Source organism: Phalacrocorax aristotelis, chromosome 7 (genome assembly GCF_949628215.1).
Source record: "Phalacrocorax aristotelis chromosome 7, bGulAri2.1, whole genome shotgun sequence".
Taxonomy (NCBI): domain Eukaryota; kingdom Metazoa; phylum Chordata; class Aves; order Suliformes; family Phalacrocoracidae; genus Phalacrocorax; species Phalacrocorax aristotelis.
In genome coordinates this window covers 2,910,597-2,931,621 of record NC_134282.1, presented here as the reverse complement: position 1 = coordinate 2,931,621, position 21,025 = coordinate 2,910,597, and the positions used below count along the sequence as shown (strand labels likewise).

Sequence of the window (21,025 nt, the reverse complement as noted above, 5' to 3'; positions counted from 1 at the left end):
AACGGGTTCGTGCGCTTCCTACAACTGGATTTCTTATAAACCTCAATTTTGATGTAGACCTCGCGAACAGATTTCTTTGTTTATTCGGAGCTACTTCTTTCGGAAAAGCAGCTGCTGTTGAAACATTTCTTTTGGCAACAACAAAAATAAATTCACAAAGATCAGCAATGTGCAGATTTAGCGTGTAGGCGGATCAGCATCTTTGGCAAAACAGACAGTGACTGATCCTGGAGTTTTTAGGAGTTTTCTTGTTTGTTTGTTTGCTTGGGTTTGTATTTTTTAAAGAAGTACATATTCGTAGACATTCTTTTGAAGCTTGGCAGAGCCTGACAGTTAAGGAACAATCACAAGACGAGTGTCTTCTCTGAAGCCCTTTTAATGGAATCGGTGGTTTTTAAGCCATCCTTGTTGCCAAAGTCACTGAAAAGGTTCACCAAATTCCTTCCCAAAGACTGAGGCAAGTACGTATGTGATTATTTACTGCATAATTAATTCCTGATTTACCAATTAGCGTGTGATGGGCCATGTGAAATCTGAATAATCTGTATTTTAGTATTTGCTCTATGCTGTTGACTAACACAGAAAAATATTAGATAGTTGGCTTGAAGCATTTTGATACTGTTTAAATCGTTACAAATTATTTTAAGTAGGTTCATTGAGCATTACAATTTTCTTTGATAAAACTTGATGAAGATTGCATTAGGCTATGACTATGTTTCCATTTTGCTTTTCAGACTGTAGCTCAGGATGCTTTCGTGAAGATGAATAATACATGCAGCAGTAGAGTGAGATCCTCAGCTGATGATTTTGTCATCTTCAGCTTGGCTTAATTGATCTTAAAATAGTTTTTGAATAGCTTGAACAGCCAAAATTTTCTAAATCTCATCTATTGCTTACTCTTCTTTAGAGCTGGATAAAAATGTTGTTACCTCTTTGCTTCCCTCCACTGCCCGGCTCCACCTCTTTCTCAAAGTCACTAAGCCGGCCATTGTCCTTCCCTTCTCCTCCAAGATGGGCTTTCCTTTGCCCCCTCCCTTTATCCCAGTGTTTGTCATCTGTTCCAATTTGAAAGCATTTTCTTTGGGTAAATGTCCAGAAATGCATGCGGTATTTTATGTGAGGCCTTACTATAGCTTTGTGTGGTACCATTTATCCAGCTTCACACCTGAGGTGCCATCGTATCACCTTTTCTTTGGTCAGATCATCTTTCAGCCCTACATTTGGTTCTAGTGCTTGCATGTTAACGCAGACAAGCTCCTGCATATGTAGTCTGAATTCTAGAGTGTCCTCTTATTTTAGAAAGTTTCTTTTTTCAGCTCACACTGGTTTCCATGCTTTAGGCAACCTGGAAGGTTGCTGGTGGTGGTTTTTCCCATGTCCATTACTGAAACGCTACATAAGTCCTCTCTATACTGTACACACATCGCTTCTCAACGTGAGCCCTTTAAGGGGGAAAAGACTTAATGAAGTTTTATTTTTTGAAAAGAAAAACCACATATCAGTTTAGCTTTAAGGAAAACATTCATAATCACGACAAGAAAAGAAATTCGAGTCACATGGAGATACAAATCTTTTAAACAATACCTGTGCCACCCCATTCCATTGCTGATCAGTTATCCGTGGTCAATGTATGAGTGCGAGGAGAATTCTGCGTATTATACTGTGCACGTGAATGATGTATGATGCTTGGTGCTTTGGCATTTTTTGCTCCTAGCAAAAAGTGGATTATTAGAACTATATTTTCGAATTTATCAGTTGCTGTATGTGCCTCACGGTTGTCTTTGAGCTAGTACAATTAAAAGTAAATACGATACTTTTTTGAGTGAAAGAGAGAAGTGGATAAAAAACCAGAAATGTTGTTTATCCTGAAATACCGTTTCATCTTGTACCTTTGGAAACAGAGTTTTGTTGACTGTTATAAGCAAGCTAAAAGGAAGAACACTCTTTATTTGGATTTTGAAGTTGCAAAAGCAAGTTGTATTCGTGAGACTACAGAAATTCTGATGCAATTCTCTGAACACCTCGGACACATTACAGTTTGAGTGACCAAGATGTAGTTTCTTGCTGAAGTCTTTAAAAATATTCCTTGGATGTGGGATTTAAAGGAAATTCTATAAATTTATTTAGTTAACTAAGCATTTTTAATGCTATTCCTTCATCTGAAATCTTTGTCTTTTCGTTGTGTAACTCTGAATACATGAGGCCAAGTTTTATCTTCAAAAAATTAGAAATCTCTAGCTTTATTTCAAATTACACATATTTGGAAAAAACATCCGTAGTGACAAGTTAGCTTGTAGTTAGACTTTAGACCCCGCAGTTGGAAGTTAATACTCCTCAACAGGGCAACAGGCTGTGTATGCTCCAGTGCAACTGCAGGTAGAAGAGGTATCATAACTGCCTCACAGGTTTTAACTTTCAATTTTGAAAGACTTTTCACATAAAACTGGGTTTTGTGTTAAAAGAAATTAAATATTCAAATATAATGAATTCAAAATGTAATAATTTTCATTGGCTTTTTTTTCTCAGAAATGGTTTATGGAAATATTTGAAACTGTAACATTTTATCTTCATTAGAGACCAAACGTATTTTCATTAATCTGAAAATTTTTCACACGATGAAAATGCCATGTTTTGACCTGCTTTATTTATACCTGGTTATTTTCCCACTATTTATCCAAATATTAAATATTCAAATCCTTCTTTGCAGAACTAGAGTAGTACAAAATACTGTCAACCAGCTATAATGGCTTTGAAGACTATGAAAATCTGTGATTTATAAATTTTTTCATGATATTAGATTGTAGAAGTTCAGATTGTAGGAAGTTCAAGTTAAAGAAAGACCTGTGAGGTTCTGGAGATGCAACTCTTGGAAAACAAATCCAAAATATTGTAAGTCCGTAGTTGATAGCTTATTGTTGTCTGAAGTTAAGCGGCATTCTGCCGTACCTGAACTAAAGGTTTAGTGATCTTTAGAAGCCTGGTAAAAGCTAAAGCCTAGACCCCGGAAATAATACGCTCTGTTCATATATTAATGTAGTTCGCTCTATTTTAGTGATTGCTAATTTGACTGTATGTCGTCGTTTAACCCCAGCCGGCAACTCAGCCCCCGCAGCCACTTGCTCACTCGCCCACAGTGGGATGGGGGAGGGAGTCGGAAGGGTAAATGTGAGAAAACTCGAGGGTTGAGATAAAGACGCTTTAACAGGGAAAGCAAAAGCCGTGCGCACAAGCACAGCAAACCAAGGAATCCGTTCCCTCCTTCCCACGGGCAGGCGGGTGTGCAGCCATCCCCGGGGCAGCAGGGCTCCATCACGCCTAACGGTGACTTGGGAGGCAAACGCCATCACTCCCCACGTCCCCCCCCTTCCTTCTTCTACCCCCAGCTTTATATATATACATATAGAAACACACACATATATATATGCTGAGCCTATATATGTGCCATGTGGTGTGGGACGGCCCTGGGGTCAGCCGGGGTCAGCTGTCCCGGCCGTGCCCCCTCCCAGCCCCTCGTGCCCCCCCAGCCCCTCGCTGCTGGGGTGGGAGGCAGGAAAGGCCTTGGCTCAGTGTAGGCCCTGCTCAGCAGGGACGGAAACATCCCACGGTTGTCAACTCTGTTTCCAGCACAAACCCAAAACACAGCCCCATACTGGCTACTGAGGAGAAAGCTAACTCTATCCCAGCCCAAACCAGCACACTATAGTATCCATGTTCAATAAACAAATAATTTTTAACAATAATTTTTGCTTCCATTAATAATCCTTGTATTTTGTTTCCTTTGGCAAATCTTCATGGCCAAATAGAAATCTGCTTAAAAAGGCAAAAAGATGTTAAATTCCATAGCCCTGAAAAAGTCTGTTTTCCGTATGTACAAGGATGTGTTTTACAGCTGTTCATGTGAGAGAATTTGTGGTTAAAATTAGAGTCTCGTTTCCTTTAGCGACCAGCTGAGACCTGATCTGAATGACTCTGCATCTATTGGAGCATGCACAGGAATTGGTGTTTTTGAGACACAGTTGGTCTATATTTCTTGAAGCTATACTTACTTTATTGTCTCAAATTGAGGTTTGGAAACTGAGAAAATGTTGACTTCAATGCAGGAAGGCATACTGGTTCTGATGGTGATTATTGTATAGGAGTATTTACTTCACTGACTTGAGAATTATTCATTCAGACCTGGCAGTGAAGATGTTACAGATTTCAGATATCTGGGGAAAAAAATGGAACTATCTGAGAAAAGTTAAGAAATAGTATCTATTACCAAACTCCTTGTGTATTGCTGGTTTTATAGTGAAGGAGGGTTTGACCTGATTTCAGTCTTTTTGTATCTTCAAGAGTACTAGACATGGGCAAACCAATTTATCCAAACTGATTTATTTCAGAAGAAGTTTATGTTACTTCTTGGAAGACACACAGCCTCCAGAGTAGGAATAGCCTCGCTAGTTAGGAACAAAATTCTGTTCAGTACAAAAGTCTACGACTGGTTGTAACAAATAATAGATTATTGGGGAAGAGCTATGTAAAATCGAGGAATCATAGCACGATACTTCCTCTGGTATGCTTTCCCGCTCACTGTCGATTGGCAGTGCGATATTTCCTAGGCTCGTAATCACACCTCTACACCAACGTCCAGCCCTGTTACATGTGTAGTTATCTGTGCCCTTTCAGAATTCATTTGCATTCTGACTTCCATAAATCTGATAGCAACATTTCCCACAATTTAATTCCCACCCTCCCCCTTCCCCCCCCCTTAAAACTTGCTGCTTGTTTATCTCACTAGGTTTTTTTTTCTGCCTTTGGTATGAGAAATAATAAACAAACATGCTCTGTTTACTTTTCAATACCAGTTGCTTTCCTTTCTAAACTGTGTGTTTCTGGGTGTAGTAACCAGTTTGAGCTGTCCTCATAGGTAAGTCCTTCCTGCCTAATGGTACGTTACCTCTGTATTTATGCAGTTCTGTGGCATCTCTTTTGCCTTAAGGCAATTAGAACTATGCACCGTATTCAACACGTCAGATCACTGTGGTTGTATAGAGTCTCTACGATATTTTCTTCTCGAATCCTTCCTCAATAATCTTCAACATGCTGTTGGTCTCTTAGACTGCTGTTTTCTATTAACTCTTCATGATGACTTGAATATTTCTATCTTCCGTGACACAAGCTAATTCTTACATCCGGATTGCGGGTGTATACTCCTAGTTGTCTTCTCCCATGTGCATCACTTCATATTTTCCAGCAATAAGCCTCTCATTTTTCATCCCAGTGCTCAAATATTGTGGGATGCGGGTCAAGGAGGACCCGAAAGAACAAGTATCTTTCAGTCTTGGTAGCAGCATACCACTCTCAGTGTGCTTTGCTGGTGTGGCCACTGCCGCTGGTGGGAAACCTTGTGCTGGTTTTGGCAGGAAATGATTTGAGGCCCTTCATATCTCTGAGGGAAATAGGGCTTTAGTGAATTTTTTTTCTATGTCAGTGGCTTGATACTAAGTAACAATGGAAGAATTTCAACATAATTTTTTACGTGAGGTTCAGCGTAAAAACAAATCATCAGCTAATTGTGGCTTATACTCTCTGAAGAGAGTAGGTGCCTTTATTTCATGAACGCTTTGAAAAGGAGGAGATTGCCGAACGTGGCAGGTAAAATGAATGAGAAATGTGCAGCTATTAAAGAGATAGATCTGTAATCCGAGTGCTTAGAAGATCTAATTTGTCAGAACACTTGTGAGATCAATTTATCTTAAATCTTGGCACTTTAAAGGTAGGTTTAGGGTAGATTGCTGCAAGGCCCAGGCTGATTGGAGAGATTCAGAGAAGAAAGAGGAATGCGTAGGCTTCCTAGTGGTGAAGAACCAGGACATTCATTACAGCAGCGTTTTGCAGGACAAAACTGAGTGGTATCTGAAGTGATATTTGCAGACCTTGTAATTTCAAGTGTGTTTTACAACGCATATATCAGGTATTAAAACGCCTGTGTGGCGGAAAATGGATTTTCCCATCGAACCAGAAGTAGTGAGGTGAAACTCCCTTGTTACCAAACACGTACTTAGGAAAGCATGTGCTGTTTTTCAATAAGCTTCACCAGTGTTATTTAGCACAGTGTTTCGGGGGAACTAGTCGATTGGAGTTATTAACAAGTTTGAACATACTTTTGTGTTATAAGGTATGCTCACTAGAGTAGCCTAATAAGACTTGGACTACGAAGTTCTAAAAGCTTTAATGGCAGTCCCCCAACAGAGTGTGCCTCTGGAGCCACTTACCCAGTATCAGCCATGGAATAATAATAATCTTTCATTGATTTTTACTTTGGCAGGCACCAAAGTGTTGAAAGGTACGCCAGAAGTGACATAATTGGTTTTATGATGAGTTACGGGTGCTGACGGATAACTCTTGAGAAAATTATTAGTGATCCTGATTATTCTGTGCATCAATTATGCAGCAGCATGCAGTAGAACTAACTACCGTAATGCAATTAACTTATTAACTTCTAAATGTTAAATAAAACAGCGCTAGGGAGGGATGTTTCCATTTGTAGGGGAAATAAGGGGTTTTATACAACATATTGTAGTATTTCCTTTTTTTTTTTTTAAATATAAACACTTCCAAGAAGATGACAGGCAGATTCTTTTCTTGAAGCAAGTGGAATGAAAAGGACCGGACTGCAGGACTGTTGGTAAAGGAAATTCACATTTTGACCACAGATAAGGGACAGCACAGGAATGTTGTTTTGAGGAATTCTGTAACAGGATCGTGCTTTTCTTTTCTTTTGAAGCATGGGTGCGACATATATTCCCATTTCCCATTGTCTAATCCCATTAATTCTCTAATAAAAGCATAGGGATTAGCCAGTGCAGTGATATCCATAACTTTGGTACTTTCTTGCTGTGTAAACTCCCTAAAAATCAAAATCTGTAGTTTCATTTATACTGCCTCTGCTAAATATTTGGGTCGCAGATTCTATTTCATCTTCCTGTGTGGTTCTGGCAAATGAGCTCTTTGTTTTGTACGCTTCTATACTGAAAAAGCTAAAAATAACTATGGATATATAAAACTGATGTATGAGATAGGCATCAATTATTGAAATATTAAATGTATGAAACATAAGGTAATACAACATATCTAAATTAACATGAAGGTGGCAAACCCTTACAATTCCAAAGACTGAAAGTGCAGATTGTGAATCAGTAGAATAACACTGTGACGAGCAGTAATAATGCTGTCTCCTGCCAGAGTTTAAAATCGAAACAAAATCTCAGTGTAGTCAACGAGCTTGAAATTTCTTTGCATTTCATTGAAGCATCTGTTGTAGTTTTGGCAGGGATGCAGCCTCCGTAATATCAAGTGGAAACGCTTTCACGAACCATGTACAGCACATCTATGTTGCGGAATTTTACCAGAAACATTTCTGCCAGCATATTATTACTGGCATAGCTATTTCAGCAGAGTACATTCACATTCATCTGTTGTTCCCGCTGCAACATGCCCGTTTTGGTATCAGATTGTTCTCAAGAAAAGCTGCGTGGCATCGTGCTTAGGCATCCCAGTGGCCTCTGCAGCAAGGCAGCTGTACATCTGGATTTCCGTTGATATATCTTCTGGTTTTCATTTAAAAATTCCCTCTGTGTAGATCTAGAGGATTTGGCAGAATTTTTTAAGGTTTCCAAACAGCAGAGGTGGGATATTACTGCAATCAGAGTTACAGCACGTGCACCCAAGTGCGTGTAAGGCACATGCAGAATGAATCTGAAATATTCAGAAACCAAAGCCTGATGCACACAAGCGTGTTGCATATCCAAGCCAAGGCCAGAAATCCCGTTATCCTTGCAAGGCCCAGGCAGATATACGGCAGCCTTCCCCCGCGCGGTATGTTAACTGGAAATTTTGGCTGTAGCAGATTTCCGTCATGACAGTGTGACACTTTGGAGTGTCAATTTTCACAGGTATTTTCCCCAGTTAACTTTCTTCAGTGATGTATTCTTTTTGATGTAATTTTTAAAATGCCTGTCTTCAATCGCGTATGCCTGTCTTCCACATCATTTCTCAGTCTCTCCATCCTCGTACCTCCAAAGACGCGAGTTGTGCAAAGACCAGCAGAACTCTCATGTCTTTTTAAAGGCAAATTGTGTTATGGTTTGGTACTTGGAGAACAAATTGCCCAAGCCTTCGGCCAGCAAACAGGAATGTTGAACAGGGGCAGGCGACAGATGATGAACGAGGTTAATGGAACAGAAGCACAAATCTCAGTGTATGAAGTGAGAACCAGGCTGGGGGACCTGATTAATAATCATATTTGAGACAATCTGCTCTTGACACTGAATTTTTAGATGTGGAGTTTGTCCTTGCTTTGAAGTCATCAGAATAGTCTGCGGTATCGTTGGGATGCTCTGGCACACATAAAAGTATCTGTGTGGGTTTTCTTGCCTGAGAAATTGCAGGATGACTTGCTGCGTCTCTTGGTTTTGCTGTTTGCCCTCCCACGGCTGGCAGCAGTCCATGATGTTTCAGCAGATCTCATCTGCCTTAAGGGGATGGAGCAACAAGGCAAAGTTTGTCAGCAAAATTGGATAACGTAGGTGCAGCCTAATGCGCCAATTGCCAGGCAGTCTCTCCATAACTTAAGGGGCTTTGCTTTACTGATCAGCCTCTCGTATATTGGTCCTGAGCATCTTACCGGTATTCGTGGTTCAATGGTATTTGAGATGCGCAAAGCAGAACCATATTGTCTGTGGTGGCACTCTGACTGAATTTGCACTAACCCAAACTTACCTGAATTTTCCTGCAAAGCAGCACAGGCATCTTCCACCGAAGTGGTTTGATTTAGCACATATTTTCTTTAGCACACAAGTGAGGGGTTTTGTTTTACCTTTAGCCTTCTTGCATGAAAGAACATATAATCTAGTTCAAGCAGAGGGTAAATACAAACCTGCCAAAAACTCTCTTCTGACAGTGAGTATTTTATTCTGTACCGTTGTCGGCAGCAATAAAAACGAGCAAATCTGGTGATGTAAACTGGCACAGTAACTTTGGGGATGCTGTATGAGTTGTGGTGAGCAGGGAAGTAACAGCATTCAAAATACAAAAAAAAAACCTTTCTGGGGGTTTTCTCAGCATTAGGTGTGAAAGAGGTGACTTTGCTGCTAAAGACATGAGGTGTTCTGACAGTCAGTCATACTGTGTTTGGCCAGGCAGCATGTTCTCTATCTGCTCTAGCCTAGTTAGGGTGGATATGCTTGGAATTTTTCAGTAGTTCTTTGTTCCTAAAAGCAATAGCCTCAAGGACTCTCGCACTTTCTACTTGAACTCTGATGGATAAAGACTAGGTAATAAAAAGCAGTGGAAATTGCAGAACCCCTGGTAAAAATTTGATGAACCAGCTGCACTGTCCAACACAGCTTCACTTGGTTCAGTCAGGTATTAAAAACCAACCCCATTACCCTGCCCCCCTGAAACTTTCCACGGCTTTCCCGCATTTAATAGCTCCTTCAAAACAGAAGAAACATTATAGGACAGAAGTAATTTCATTTCTCCTGTGCCATTTATTTGTGAAGTTGAGGAAAGATGTCAAGACTCAAGTATTCCAAGGTTGTTTCTAGGCTTCGAGTGGCTGGAATGTAATGTTTTCAGCTTAGAGAACTCTGACAACTATGAAAATCTCAGAATAAGCAAGAAACTGGGACTCCAACAGACGAGAGAAGCTGAATGAACAAGAAGACATTGCCATCGCTAGGAGCATGGTTCGTGTAGAAACCATTCCCATGGATTGTCCGCGTCTGTCGGTTAGTCTGTGAACTGCCCTAACTGTTCAGTTCTCTGGGAGGAGAATTAATTCTGCATTCCCTAAATCTTCTTACTATTGCAGCAAGACTACATATTCTTTTTAAAAAAAGGTTAGCATTGGCTTCTCTCAGGATGTTTCTTAACCAGATTGCTGTTTAAAACCGTACTGTTCCTGAATTCCTCTTTTAGACCAAAATTTTACACAGTTGCTCTCAAGATTTGTCTGCCAACTGTCAGGGGAAAAGGAAAAGAAAAATCATCGCATCCTTTTTCAAGCTAGAGTTGCGATTTAAGTGAAGTAAGCAAATACATGTCAACTCCATCTGATCCGATCAAAACACAGGATAAACATCAACATTCGTACATAATGTATCATTTTAAATCTTAGGATGGAAACCCAAGATTGGGGGTGTTTGTACATCTTCTGGAAGATTTTTTTTTTTACTTCAGATTAAAGCAGTCTGACTAAACAAAACAAGATGAAGCAGGAATGAGAGGAAGCATTGTTTAACCCCATTTTATATGTGAGAAAATGAAATACCATGGGTCAAAACCAGTACTTAGAATAACTGAGGAATTACTTGATCTCCTCACCTGAATTCAGCGTTAACTGGCAGAATCTGGTGATTTGTCTGACACTGTAGATGAAGGCTGGGGCATATTTCAAAGCTGAAGCTAGATTTCTGAATTTCACATTTAGCACGTGTTTGGGATTTGCTGGAATTTCAACTACTGGTTGTGGCCAAGTGGGCGGTTTCCTACTACGTACTGAAGCCGTGTGAGTGCCTGCGTTAGTGGGACGTACCTGGCTTGGAAAGAAGTGACATTGCCTGTGGCAGTGCCTTATTTTGGTTATGTTGGAATCTGAGTGCGTCTGTAGGCGGTGAGCGAGTGCTGCATCGGTGACAGATTCTCAGCAAGGTGTTCATGACGGATGTCTTATTTTTGTGGGTTTTTTCTGGTGGTTGGTGGCCATGAGTGTACGAAGAAGCCACTGCATATTTATTGCACAAGTCAAATGATTGTTTCTAGTATGTCCAACGGTGGCTTTGTACTAAGTGATGGGAAAATTTATTTTATATCCCTTGCTTTTATTTTGAAAATGTAAGTTTGTTATGAGGGATATCGAATAATTGGACATACGCATGCATTTTTTAAGGTATGTCAACACGTATGTTTACATTCAACCACTGAAATCCAACAACTGAAAAGACAAATCTGACGCTTGCTGCTGTAATAGGCAGGACTATGCCTGGGGTTATTTGAATTTCCCTGGCGTTTCCCCCTAACCTATACTTCACACAGTTACTGAATTTATCGGAGTATAATTTTATTCATCCACTCTTTAGCATCAGGACTACCGTAGGCATTTGTTACGATTAACAAATACTTCATCTGCCGAAGATTCAGTCTTTATTCCTGGCATGCCTATTTGTGTGCTCAATTTGGTGGCTGTGCAAGGAGGATGAGTTTTTTTTTTCTTTAAACAAGACACTGGCATTCTAGAGGAGTAGTTCCTTTGGGTACTCTAAAAGGATCTCGTCTGTTGTATGAGCTCACTGAATTAGCTCTTTTCTGTCCTCAGAACTTTTGACAAAGATGTCAAATCAGACAATCCTTTCACCGGAGCGTGCCTCTTAAAACGCTAAATTTCCGCTAACAGCAATGCAGTAATGACACATATTTTTTTTTTGTTTTAATTTAACACAATCCAATTTGCATGTGAGTGAATATGAGGTAAAGTCATTGGAACTTAAGTATCTACTTAAGTGCTTTTTAACAAGAGATGGAAATAGCTGCTTTAGTACCGTGAAGTAATTAATTGGTTTGGCAAACAACTTGCAGAAATACCTGGGAAGTGCAGCTGCCAAGGTGTACATTTATTTGTTCATTTTCTTTTTTGGACCGTACTTATAACTTCCTCTGGTGTACAGTTGTACAATGTATTATTGATATGTTTTGTCTTTTATTTTATCTATACCGTGACATAACTACAAATACGTCAGAACTTTAGAGGTGCTGAAATTTCCTTCGTGAATTCAGTCCTGAATTCAAAACCAGATTTTTCAAGAGTTTGGTTTCCCAAATTAAAATTGGAAAATACAATTTGGCAATTTCATTTTAATTTTAAAGTAAGTTGAAATTTAAATTAAATTTAAAATTCCTTAAGGACTTTTAAAATGTCAGATTTTCCCAGGAGGCTTAGCCCCACCCACAGTGTTTTAAATCTTGTCCTTAAAAGTCAACACCTATTTTAGCATCAGACTGATAGCTGAACTCTGCTGGAGCAGCCTTCTTGGTGCCGAGCATTTCTTGAGATTGTGGCTGTCCAGAGAAGGGAATATAAGGCCAAAACGAAATGTCTATGCAATGGATAAGAAATGTATGTCCTGGAAAAAAAGCTCCTATGAACCAACCCATTATGCTCTGAGTTGGGGGATACCCTCAGGAACCTAATAGTAAAAACTGAGCACAAATTTGTGTCTGAATAAAACTGTTCTCTTTTCTTGAGCGTTGGAGCCCGAAGAAGGGCTATTTACCAGAGTAGTCTTTTTGGAATGTGGAGCTGTCTCTCTGCCGCAAAGCACAGAACCTCTAAGAGTTGCCTTTGTTCTACGTCCACATCGTTTAACATAAAAACCTTATCCGCTGTGGACTCTGGGACTGCCGCTTATCCCACTAATCGGTGGGATGCAAATACACTCTCCTCTCTTTCTGTTGTTCTGTTTCCAGAATCAGTGAAACTCGGATTCCTTGCTGCATCTTCACTGTTAGGGATGTACAACATGTGCATCTAGAACAGCCCGTAGCCTAGACACACTATAGTGTATTTTTGAGTAATGGAAGTTGCAGGCTTGAGTTCTTCAAGCCATAGAAGGAAAGAAATAGGTCCAAAGGTTATACAAGCTCGAATATATAGAGAAAGGTGCTTCCATAAATCCTTCTAAATACTTGTCAGGTTAGGTGTAGAATTTCTATTAAAAAGGCTGGTTACACCTTTGGAAGGTTAACCCTTAAGTACTGGTCAAGGGCCAAAATAAAGAGCTGGAACTTCACATTTCAATATGCTGCACCATGAATTTCTCTACTTGCGTTTTACAGTCAGTGTGGTAGTAATAGGAGTGGCTGGCTCTGTTTCAAAAGCCCTACCCTTTGATGCCTTCATTGCAGTGAAAATCTGATTCCAGTGGCAGATAATCTTTATTTGACGTTCTTGCTCTGAATCGTTTTGTAACTCTGGTTGTACATGAGGAACCTGATGTACTCTCGGCGATAAAAATCTTGAGGGTGTTTTTGTAACATACTCTGTCTGTGAACCTGTAGTTTGCTCTTGTCCTGTGTTTTCTTTTGTTCTGTCTCCTAGTATGTTAGTATGCAGGTGTTTGAATCAGGTATAACTGAGAAAGTCCAATTATATCTTTCTAATACATCTCCTAAAATGCAGGATAGCAAAATTAGCATGAATAAAGGCTCTTTTCAAATACAATTGGACAATGCGCGGAAATTTCAGCAAGTATAAAAGTTGTGGCACAAAACTAGCAAATACCTAAGAAAAAAAAGATGGCTCAGAAAAGAATGTAAGCTAGAGGTATTACAAAATCCCAGGAAGAAAATCTTGTTTATTGATCTGTTTTTATTATGAGCATGGTCAATAACAATAAATACTGCCAGTTTGCTGAGACACACTAGCATTAAAGCAGCTAAGATTAGACCAATTAGTGTTAGACTAAGAACAGGTGATAAGCCTTAAGCTAGAATTATAAAATCGGGAGACGTGTCTTTCAGAGAATTGTGGACTGAAGATCCTATGTCAGAAACAGTGGGGATGGTTAAACTGTTTCTTCTTATTTCGGTACGTACAAGGGAAGAAATCATCTTGGAATAACATCAGGGAGTTTGGGTTTATGATCCGTTCAGCACCTTTGAGAAGAGATTCTGTTAAGCAGCCATCACGAGTAGGGAATACTGTCTGTCTCCCTGTTTCACCTCTGTGAGCCTGAAACCAGATCTTAGTTCACTTGTGTTACAAAAGCAGCTAATTTTCTGCCCCAGACAATAAGTGCTAACCACATTGAAAGAGGTTAGTCCAAGCATGCAGTTTACGAAAGCAAAACCAACCTTCTTGAGCGCATTCCTACTGAAGCAAGGTCCCTACTTGATGCCTGAACAGGGCTTTCTGGCTGCCGGAGTCACGCGGTAGATCAGAGTATTCCCACTTGGGTAGCACGAAGGGGCAGAAGCAAATAAGCTTGGACTTCTACTGGTCAGTTTTGCCTTCGGGACTTAGGAGTTCAAGTATGATCCTTTCCATTTCCATCTGAGTCCAACAGAACAGATCCAGGCCCATGTGTTAACATACTGGACGTGAGGTCTCGGCAACCAACAGGAGTTCCTTGGGCTGGGTATAATCTGTAGCAATCTAACCATAAAACCAAAGCCAGATAAGAGATGTACTTTCCTACAGTGGGAATGATATTTCTGTTTCATAAGCAGGGATCATATACTGGCTATGAAGCTATTTTTTATTTTAATACCTTCTCGTAAAACTAACGGCCAGGAGTTTCATAAATTGCAGCCTAATTCCAACCGTGCACATATGATATTGATTTTCAGAGATACAGCGTCTGTGCTATTGAAATAATTTTAGTTCAAAATTTAAATTAATATTACAAAGTACAGCATTTTGACCTAAAAATGTTTTACGAAAAGACTCCAGTAACCAATAAATGAAAATGTTTCAGAAGAATAGAAGGAAATTGGGATAGAAATCGTTCTGGAGTAATGGAGTAGTATATTCTAGTATGGTGCAGCCTTTTCCTCATCTAAAATGAGTATGATTGTGTAGAAATAGAGATAAAGTTTTATTGTTAGCCTTATTTGGAAGAAATTCATGTCCTGAATGATACTTCCTTTGAAGAATCATTCATGAAAAAAGTAGTGTTTTCTTATAGTTAGTGAGAATTCTTGAATCTCAGAGAGTTCTTGTCTTTTCAATAGGTGCAAGGATAGCCAACTTATTTTGTTGCTTAGATACATCAGAGGTAGGCGTACATGGGTAATGCATGTGTATATGCCGAGAAAATGGTAAAGTTTTACTTAATATATTTTAAATTATTACAGACAAGCAATAAAAGGATCTCTGTTTTGCTACCATAAGATGTGATCCGTCAATATTTACGTGCTTACAACTTTAGAGGAATGAAACTCTGAAGGGAAAACATTTACTTTCTTGTGACAAAATAATTCTGATTCTTCAGTGGCCAAATAAAGAGCAGTGCTTTTGCATCTGAGTGATGTGGATGATGTTAAGAATATTTACTTTGAATATCATGATTAAGTTTTTTTCTGGTCAGATTTAATGTGAACTTTGTGATTACCTTTTGTTAATAACTCATGGTACCCTCCTTTCATTCTGATGGGGCCACAAATGTGTGGGTTTTGTTATTTGGGTAACGAAACTGGCAAATATGTAGATGAATACTGACGTAATTCATCAATATATATTGTAGTCAAGGAGAGTAATTTGCCCAAAGATCATAGCCCGTCCAGCCGTTTGCCTGAAACTTGCCTGGCTTGCATGGCTAATCCACCTAAATTCGTGAAATCTCACTGGAATTTTGAAGTATCCAATAAAAAAAATAGACTGCTCAATCAAAGTACGATTAAAATTGACATGTCCTAAGGATGATACAAGTCATCACTGTCAGAAATGAATGCTTTTTTTGAACATGCAATTAAAGTAAGTATGAAAATACTGGAATACAAACTGCTTTTAGTTGTTTCAGAGTAACTGTGACATCTATTACCCTAAAACACGCTCCCTTTCTGCCCAACAGCACTGTATCAGCACAGCCTCTCTAACTTGGAGTGAGGCAACCTTCCAGATTTCACTTCATCTGGGATAAGTGTTCAAAAGTTCTGATATTTGAATAACTCAGGGAAAAAATCCGGGCAGTGACTCAGGGAAATAAAATAGCCTTTCTTTCTTGATTACTAGCCCGAGCTGCCTGTAGAAAACGTCACCCAAAAAGTAGTCACTGAAATTACCAATTGTTACTCCTCCCCCCCACTTTTTTTTTAACATGACAGACATAAAAATATGATTTCTGGGTTTGGTTTTCTTAATGAGTTTTTCACCTTTTTTTTTCTTAATTAAAGCACTTAGTTGTCAAAATCCTGATTTTACTGGCTTAATTGAGCTGTGCACATGTACACACACGCTCTTCACAAAGTCTGAATCCTTTGACAGTAAAAAGAGGTGTTACTAAAGGTTGTCTAGTTAACGATATTTTCTAGGTTTTTTCTAAGATATTTTAAATGGAACACAATTTTAAAAAAAAATTTAAAATAATGCTCAAATCCACAAAAGCTCGGTTTTCTTGCTCAACGTGCTTACAGTTGTACAGTATACGAACGGGCAGACTTTTTATCACAGCTTCCCGAAATACCCAAGGCAACAAAACAACCCAAACAAAAATTCACTGGCTTCTGCTCAGATTAGCTTATTGTTGCACTACTTCTTCATTCTAGGGGGTTTATTGCTTATTTAGTTTTTAAAGCAGCTTTAGAACACAAAGCTGAAGACTGCATAAGTTTTTAAATTTTCTTTATTTCCTCTGTCAGTTGTTGCCATGATATATCATTTTGAGGAATCTAATTTCAGATAGCACTGTTGCATCTCTCCAGGTGTCAGCCTCTGTTAATCATTCAGATTTCGCTTTTTAAAACTCATGATTAGCGCGCTCTGTCAGATAAATGGATATGATATAAACAGATGCGCCCAGGTCCAATTTCCGTTGTAGTGCTAATTCAGTATACTTCAGCAGAGTTCACTGGCTTCGACCGGCAGAGGGAAAAATGGAGTGCGTGAAGTGCACCTATAAAGAAAAATATTGGTCAGATTTTTAGCTGCTTGCAAAGCCTTTGAGCCCGTAAGCGCAGATGCACTCTCAGATTTTTCAGGTGCAAAATGAGAGGCAGCAGCTGCAAATGTTTCATTATATTTCAAAATAAAATGTCTAGTTTTGTTCTGCTTTGTGAACGTAAGACCTATTTGGGAATTAAATTATAAGCCATATTTTGCATTCCATCGGTAATCATCCAGTACTAAGCCATGTTGACATTGCTGCTCTTGAGAGGGGAATTCAGCCCCAAAGCTTAAAAATAAGGAGAGGAGCACTCTGAAGACAAAAGACTAAATATTTATATTTATGCAACTGGAAAAACTTGATTAGGCTCAGTGGAAAAAATGCTCTGCTGCAGAAGTTTTAGGTATCATTAAAAAAAAACAAAAATTGATCAAATCAACATAAAGAGAGATAAAGTTCCTTTTTCTCTTCTTCATTTTCATTTGAAATGTGGAGAGCATTCCCTTGTGTGAGCAGAGCTTGTGGCTCAGCACAGTATGACCTTTGAATTTTGGGTTTTGTTCTATGACAAGAGGATTTGGCAAATGAGTTTTTTAATAGGAAGTCTGTCTGTTATATAAGCAGTTATATGAAGACAATTAAAGTAAAACTTAATTTATGTGTTTAAAGAAAGATGGAGTAACCTGAACAGTTTTACTGTTACACATCTTGGTTTTAATATATTTACCTTACTGTCGCAGAACACTATTGGAATTTAAGTTTTCAGTTCAGTTTTTTTTCTGTTCCTAGAAGTATCTCAGGAAAAGTTAAAAAAAAAAAAATCTTAAAATGACAAGGAATGCTTGCTTCCCCCTGTCTTTAATGCATCACTTCTGACTCGCTACCTCTTCTCCTCCTGTGACCCGTATTCCCTCAAATTCTGAGCCCAAAGGCTAGTTCTTAGCGCCCGCCGTTGGAGTTGGATTTTCACAAGCCTTTGAAACCCATCTAAAATTAAGACCGTCAGAAGTCTCCATCAGCTGAATGCTGCTGATGTTGGAGTGTCACAGCTCCCCTAAGCCGGTCCGAACGCCACCACGGAGGGGCCGAGATGAAGTTCGATCGCACTGAAAAGCAATCAGTTGGTTTTGCGGTCGGTTTTGCTTTAGCGGTTTGTTCTGTTTTCAGCTCTCGGATCCGATTTGCTGTACGAGCTTTAGTGCCCGCGTAAGGATGACAGGGAGGCGTGCGTGCAGAGAGCGCCGCAGGAGCAGTTATTTCAGCGACAGCATAATTTTTGATAGGCTTTGAAATTTGAACTGAAAGGGTGTTGAAATTGGCCCGAGGAAGATTGGTTCTTTACGTACGCTAGCGCAAGTCGATTCTTAGATCTGCTTAAAACAGATGCCTTAAATTTAAAAAGTCCTTTCCGTGCTTCTTGTTGTTGTTAATTCAGTAGAATTTTAGAAGCATCGTGGCTAAACTTGACAAATAATAACAAATTGCTACTTTACAAAAAAAAAAAAATGGGGTGCTTTGTGGCTGGAGTGTGATTTATTCTGAACGTTGAAGGAAGACACAAGGAACAGATTTAAAAGCCCTTTTATGAAACGCATTATTACATCTGGACTTCAGGAACTGGCTGTGGAAGTTCTGACTGGAATTTATAAAACCCAATTAAGAGTTAATGTGTTTGTGATGGCGATGCTAGCGGCTGAGACCCAAAATTGTGATTTAGAAAGAAATCTATCGCTTGTAACCGTAAAATGCACAGGAAAAATGTCTAAATCAACACTTTATTTAGAAATTATTGGTAAGATTTGCATATCTGTTATGGTCTTTATAAATCTGTTGCAGAGTTTGTAAATATGCTTTAGGATTAGTAGATCCATTTGGACAACATTTGCTGAAAACCTATGGGACACGCGTTACTTGACTCTTGAGGAAGTATACATTTTAGTGAAATTCCTAAAAATGTTTTCCCATTTTAGTGGTGGCAGTATTTATGGTGAGTTAATGAAAAGCAAACCCGGAGAAGGCAGATTTGTATCTCCCACTTTTATTAGGTGACCATTTGGTTTATTTACCATTAATAAACTTGCTTCATAGTGCAGCTTTATGTGTTGCTCAGTACCTAAAGGAGAAGGAGTTCCTATGCTCTGTGTTTAATGAAGGCCCGTTTCAGAGTTAAATCAAACCGCAAACCTGGTCAGGCTTGAGTTGTGGAGTGGTTTGCTATTTAGTTACTCAGACTCTAGTGTTCTTGTTATGCTGTTCATGTTTCAAAAACTGTGTTGCTTACCGCAAGCTACGGTTAAATGATCACAGTTTATTTCATTGGGGAAATTATAGAAGTAAATGAAAGACAAATTAATATCAGGTTTATAACAAGAGCTGTATGCTTGAAGGTGTAATGTTGTGGCATGAAAGGCGCTGCCAGCTAATTATTTTCTGCAGCCAGTTTATTAGATACAAAGAAGAGATTATCCTGTATTGCTGCTTGAAGTTTTTCCCCTTTCTGTTCTGGGTAGCCGAGAAGAGGGCTGTAACCAGGAGGACTTTGTTTATGTGGCTGTCTTCTGCTGTGCTTTTTCCCTACGACTGTTCACAAGTCTGAGAAGGGAGTGCTGATGAGTTGTAAGCCAGCTTTATGAAATCTCATGATTTATAAGCTGGGTGCCCCAGCAGCGCACAGTATGTGTTTAATAATTGGCTCTAGAAATATATTCGATCCAAACACCTGCATTACCCACCTTTTACGAAACACGAGAGCTAAACTCTTCGTGAGAAACACACTTTGCGTCTCTGTCACTACCTTTTATTTAAAATGGCAGGAAAATGAAATATAGTGAGTTACCACCTGACACGTCACGCTGCACGAGGTGGCACCGCGTTCGTTGGAACCACAGGACGTGGTGCTTTGAGGTTCCTCGAAATGGCTGCGCTCCTCTTCGGCTTGTTGGTGGCAGCTGCCTGCTTAAAGAAAGAGCGTGATCCTAGAGCAGCTCGCTGGTCTCAAACCATCAATACTTCTGCCATAAAAAAAACCCTCCTACAGTCTCAAATATTAACAGTTGCCATTCTAACATCTATATTGTAATAAAAAAAGACACCATGATAATGAATAAGAGATTGTAAAAGTATATGAGTGCATTAAAACAGGTATGTCTCTTGGAATCAAAGACCTGATGCAGGGTGCTGGTTAGTTTCGCAACTCTTGCAAATACCATAAAAACATAGCTACATGAAAGAAAGTGAATAAGGAGAGTATATCTTTACTGCGTGACTGGAAAGAAAGCAGTAAATTTGAATATAGCCCACAGAAGAACCTGAGATAAATCACCAGAATTTGGGAATTTTAATAATTTTCACACAGCCAAGTAAGGCAATGCTTTGAGATTGACTGTCAGGCCTGCTCTCCCTGGCCGACCCGAATTTGAATACTATTTATCTTTTGTGAAACTGTGATCCTAAAGAAAGTACTTGTCAGCTGAGAAAACAGCACATAAAGAGAAATACATGTTGGAGTCACTGACTGCACACCTTTGTAGAGCGCAGTTTGGTTTCGGGGTAATTGCAGGGGGAGGTTGGGCCTTTACATAAATATCGTCCTGTCTTAAGGTGATGAAGAAGACGGGCCCATGTAAGGATTCTGCCTTAACTGACATGAATGATGTTCTTCTGAACTTGACGTTCCAGCCAGTGCAATCCTTTTGATTGACATAACTAAGGAAAATTTTAAGCTTTTTTCTTCCTTTTTCTCTTGAGATAAGCTGAACACACTTGCAGCTGACAGGGGCCTCACATGAGATCCTAATGAGGCAGAGAAACCCAAACATTTCTTTTTATGCTGAAGTACCAAAACCATAATGACTTTGTATCATGGTTTCAAAAAAACGAAAAGGAAAAAATACAAAAACTTGCTTGCGACTTAACAGATATTTTGCATAATGTGGAGGACTGAATGCTGAATGTTGAGGATATGAGTTAATCAAAACTTCTGTGTCCTCTTTGGGTTTTTTTTTTTTCCCCTTTTTCCACACTAATTCAGGAATTAGGGAATTTGCATTCCCTTTTTCTTGCAGGAAAAAAATCTGTCCACGGTAAAATCTCAGAGGACAGGGAGAAACAAGTATTTGTCATGTGGAAGTTTTCCTAATTCTTTTCTAAGTAACAATTTTTTTTCCAGATAAGGTGTGTTACAGATCCTTGTTCAAATGCTCTTCTAAACCAGCTGATCTCAGAAACTGTATGTTCTAAATCCATCATTTACACCACTGCTTTTGAAATACAGCATTACCCTAAATCACTAAGCTATTTGCTGCTCCAAACAGCGCTGCTGTATCAATCAAACCCACGTAAAAATAGCTAAATGTGAAAAAGAGTTAAGTAAATTAAATATT

General features: G+C 39.2%; 1 protein-coding gene across 11 annotated transcripts in view; it reads left to right on the top strand.

Annotated features, from left to right (window-relative positions):
• NAALADL2 (N-acetylated alpha-linked acidic dipeptidase like 2) overlaps positions 1-21,025 on the top strand; it is a 503,571-nt gene that overhangs the window by 426,858 nt on the left and 55,688 nt on the right. The gene's annotated exons all lie outside the window — the stretch shown is intronic.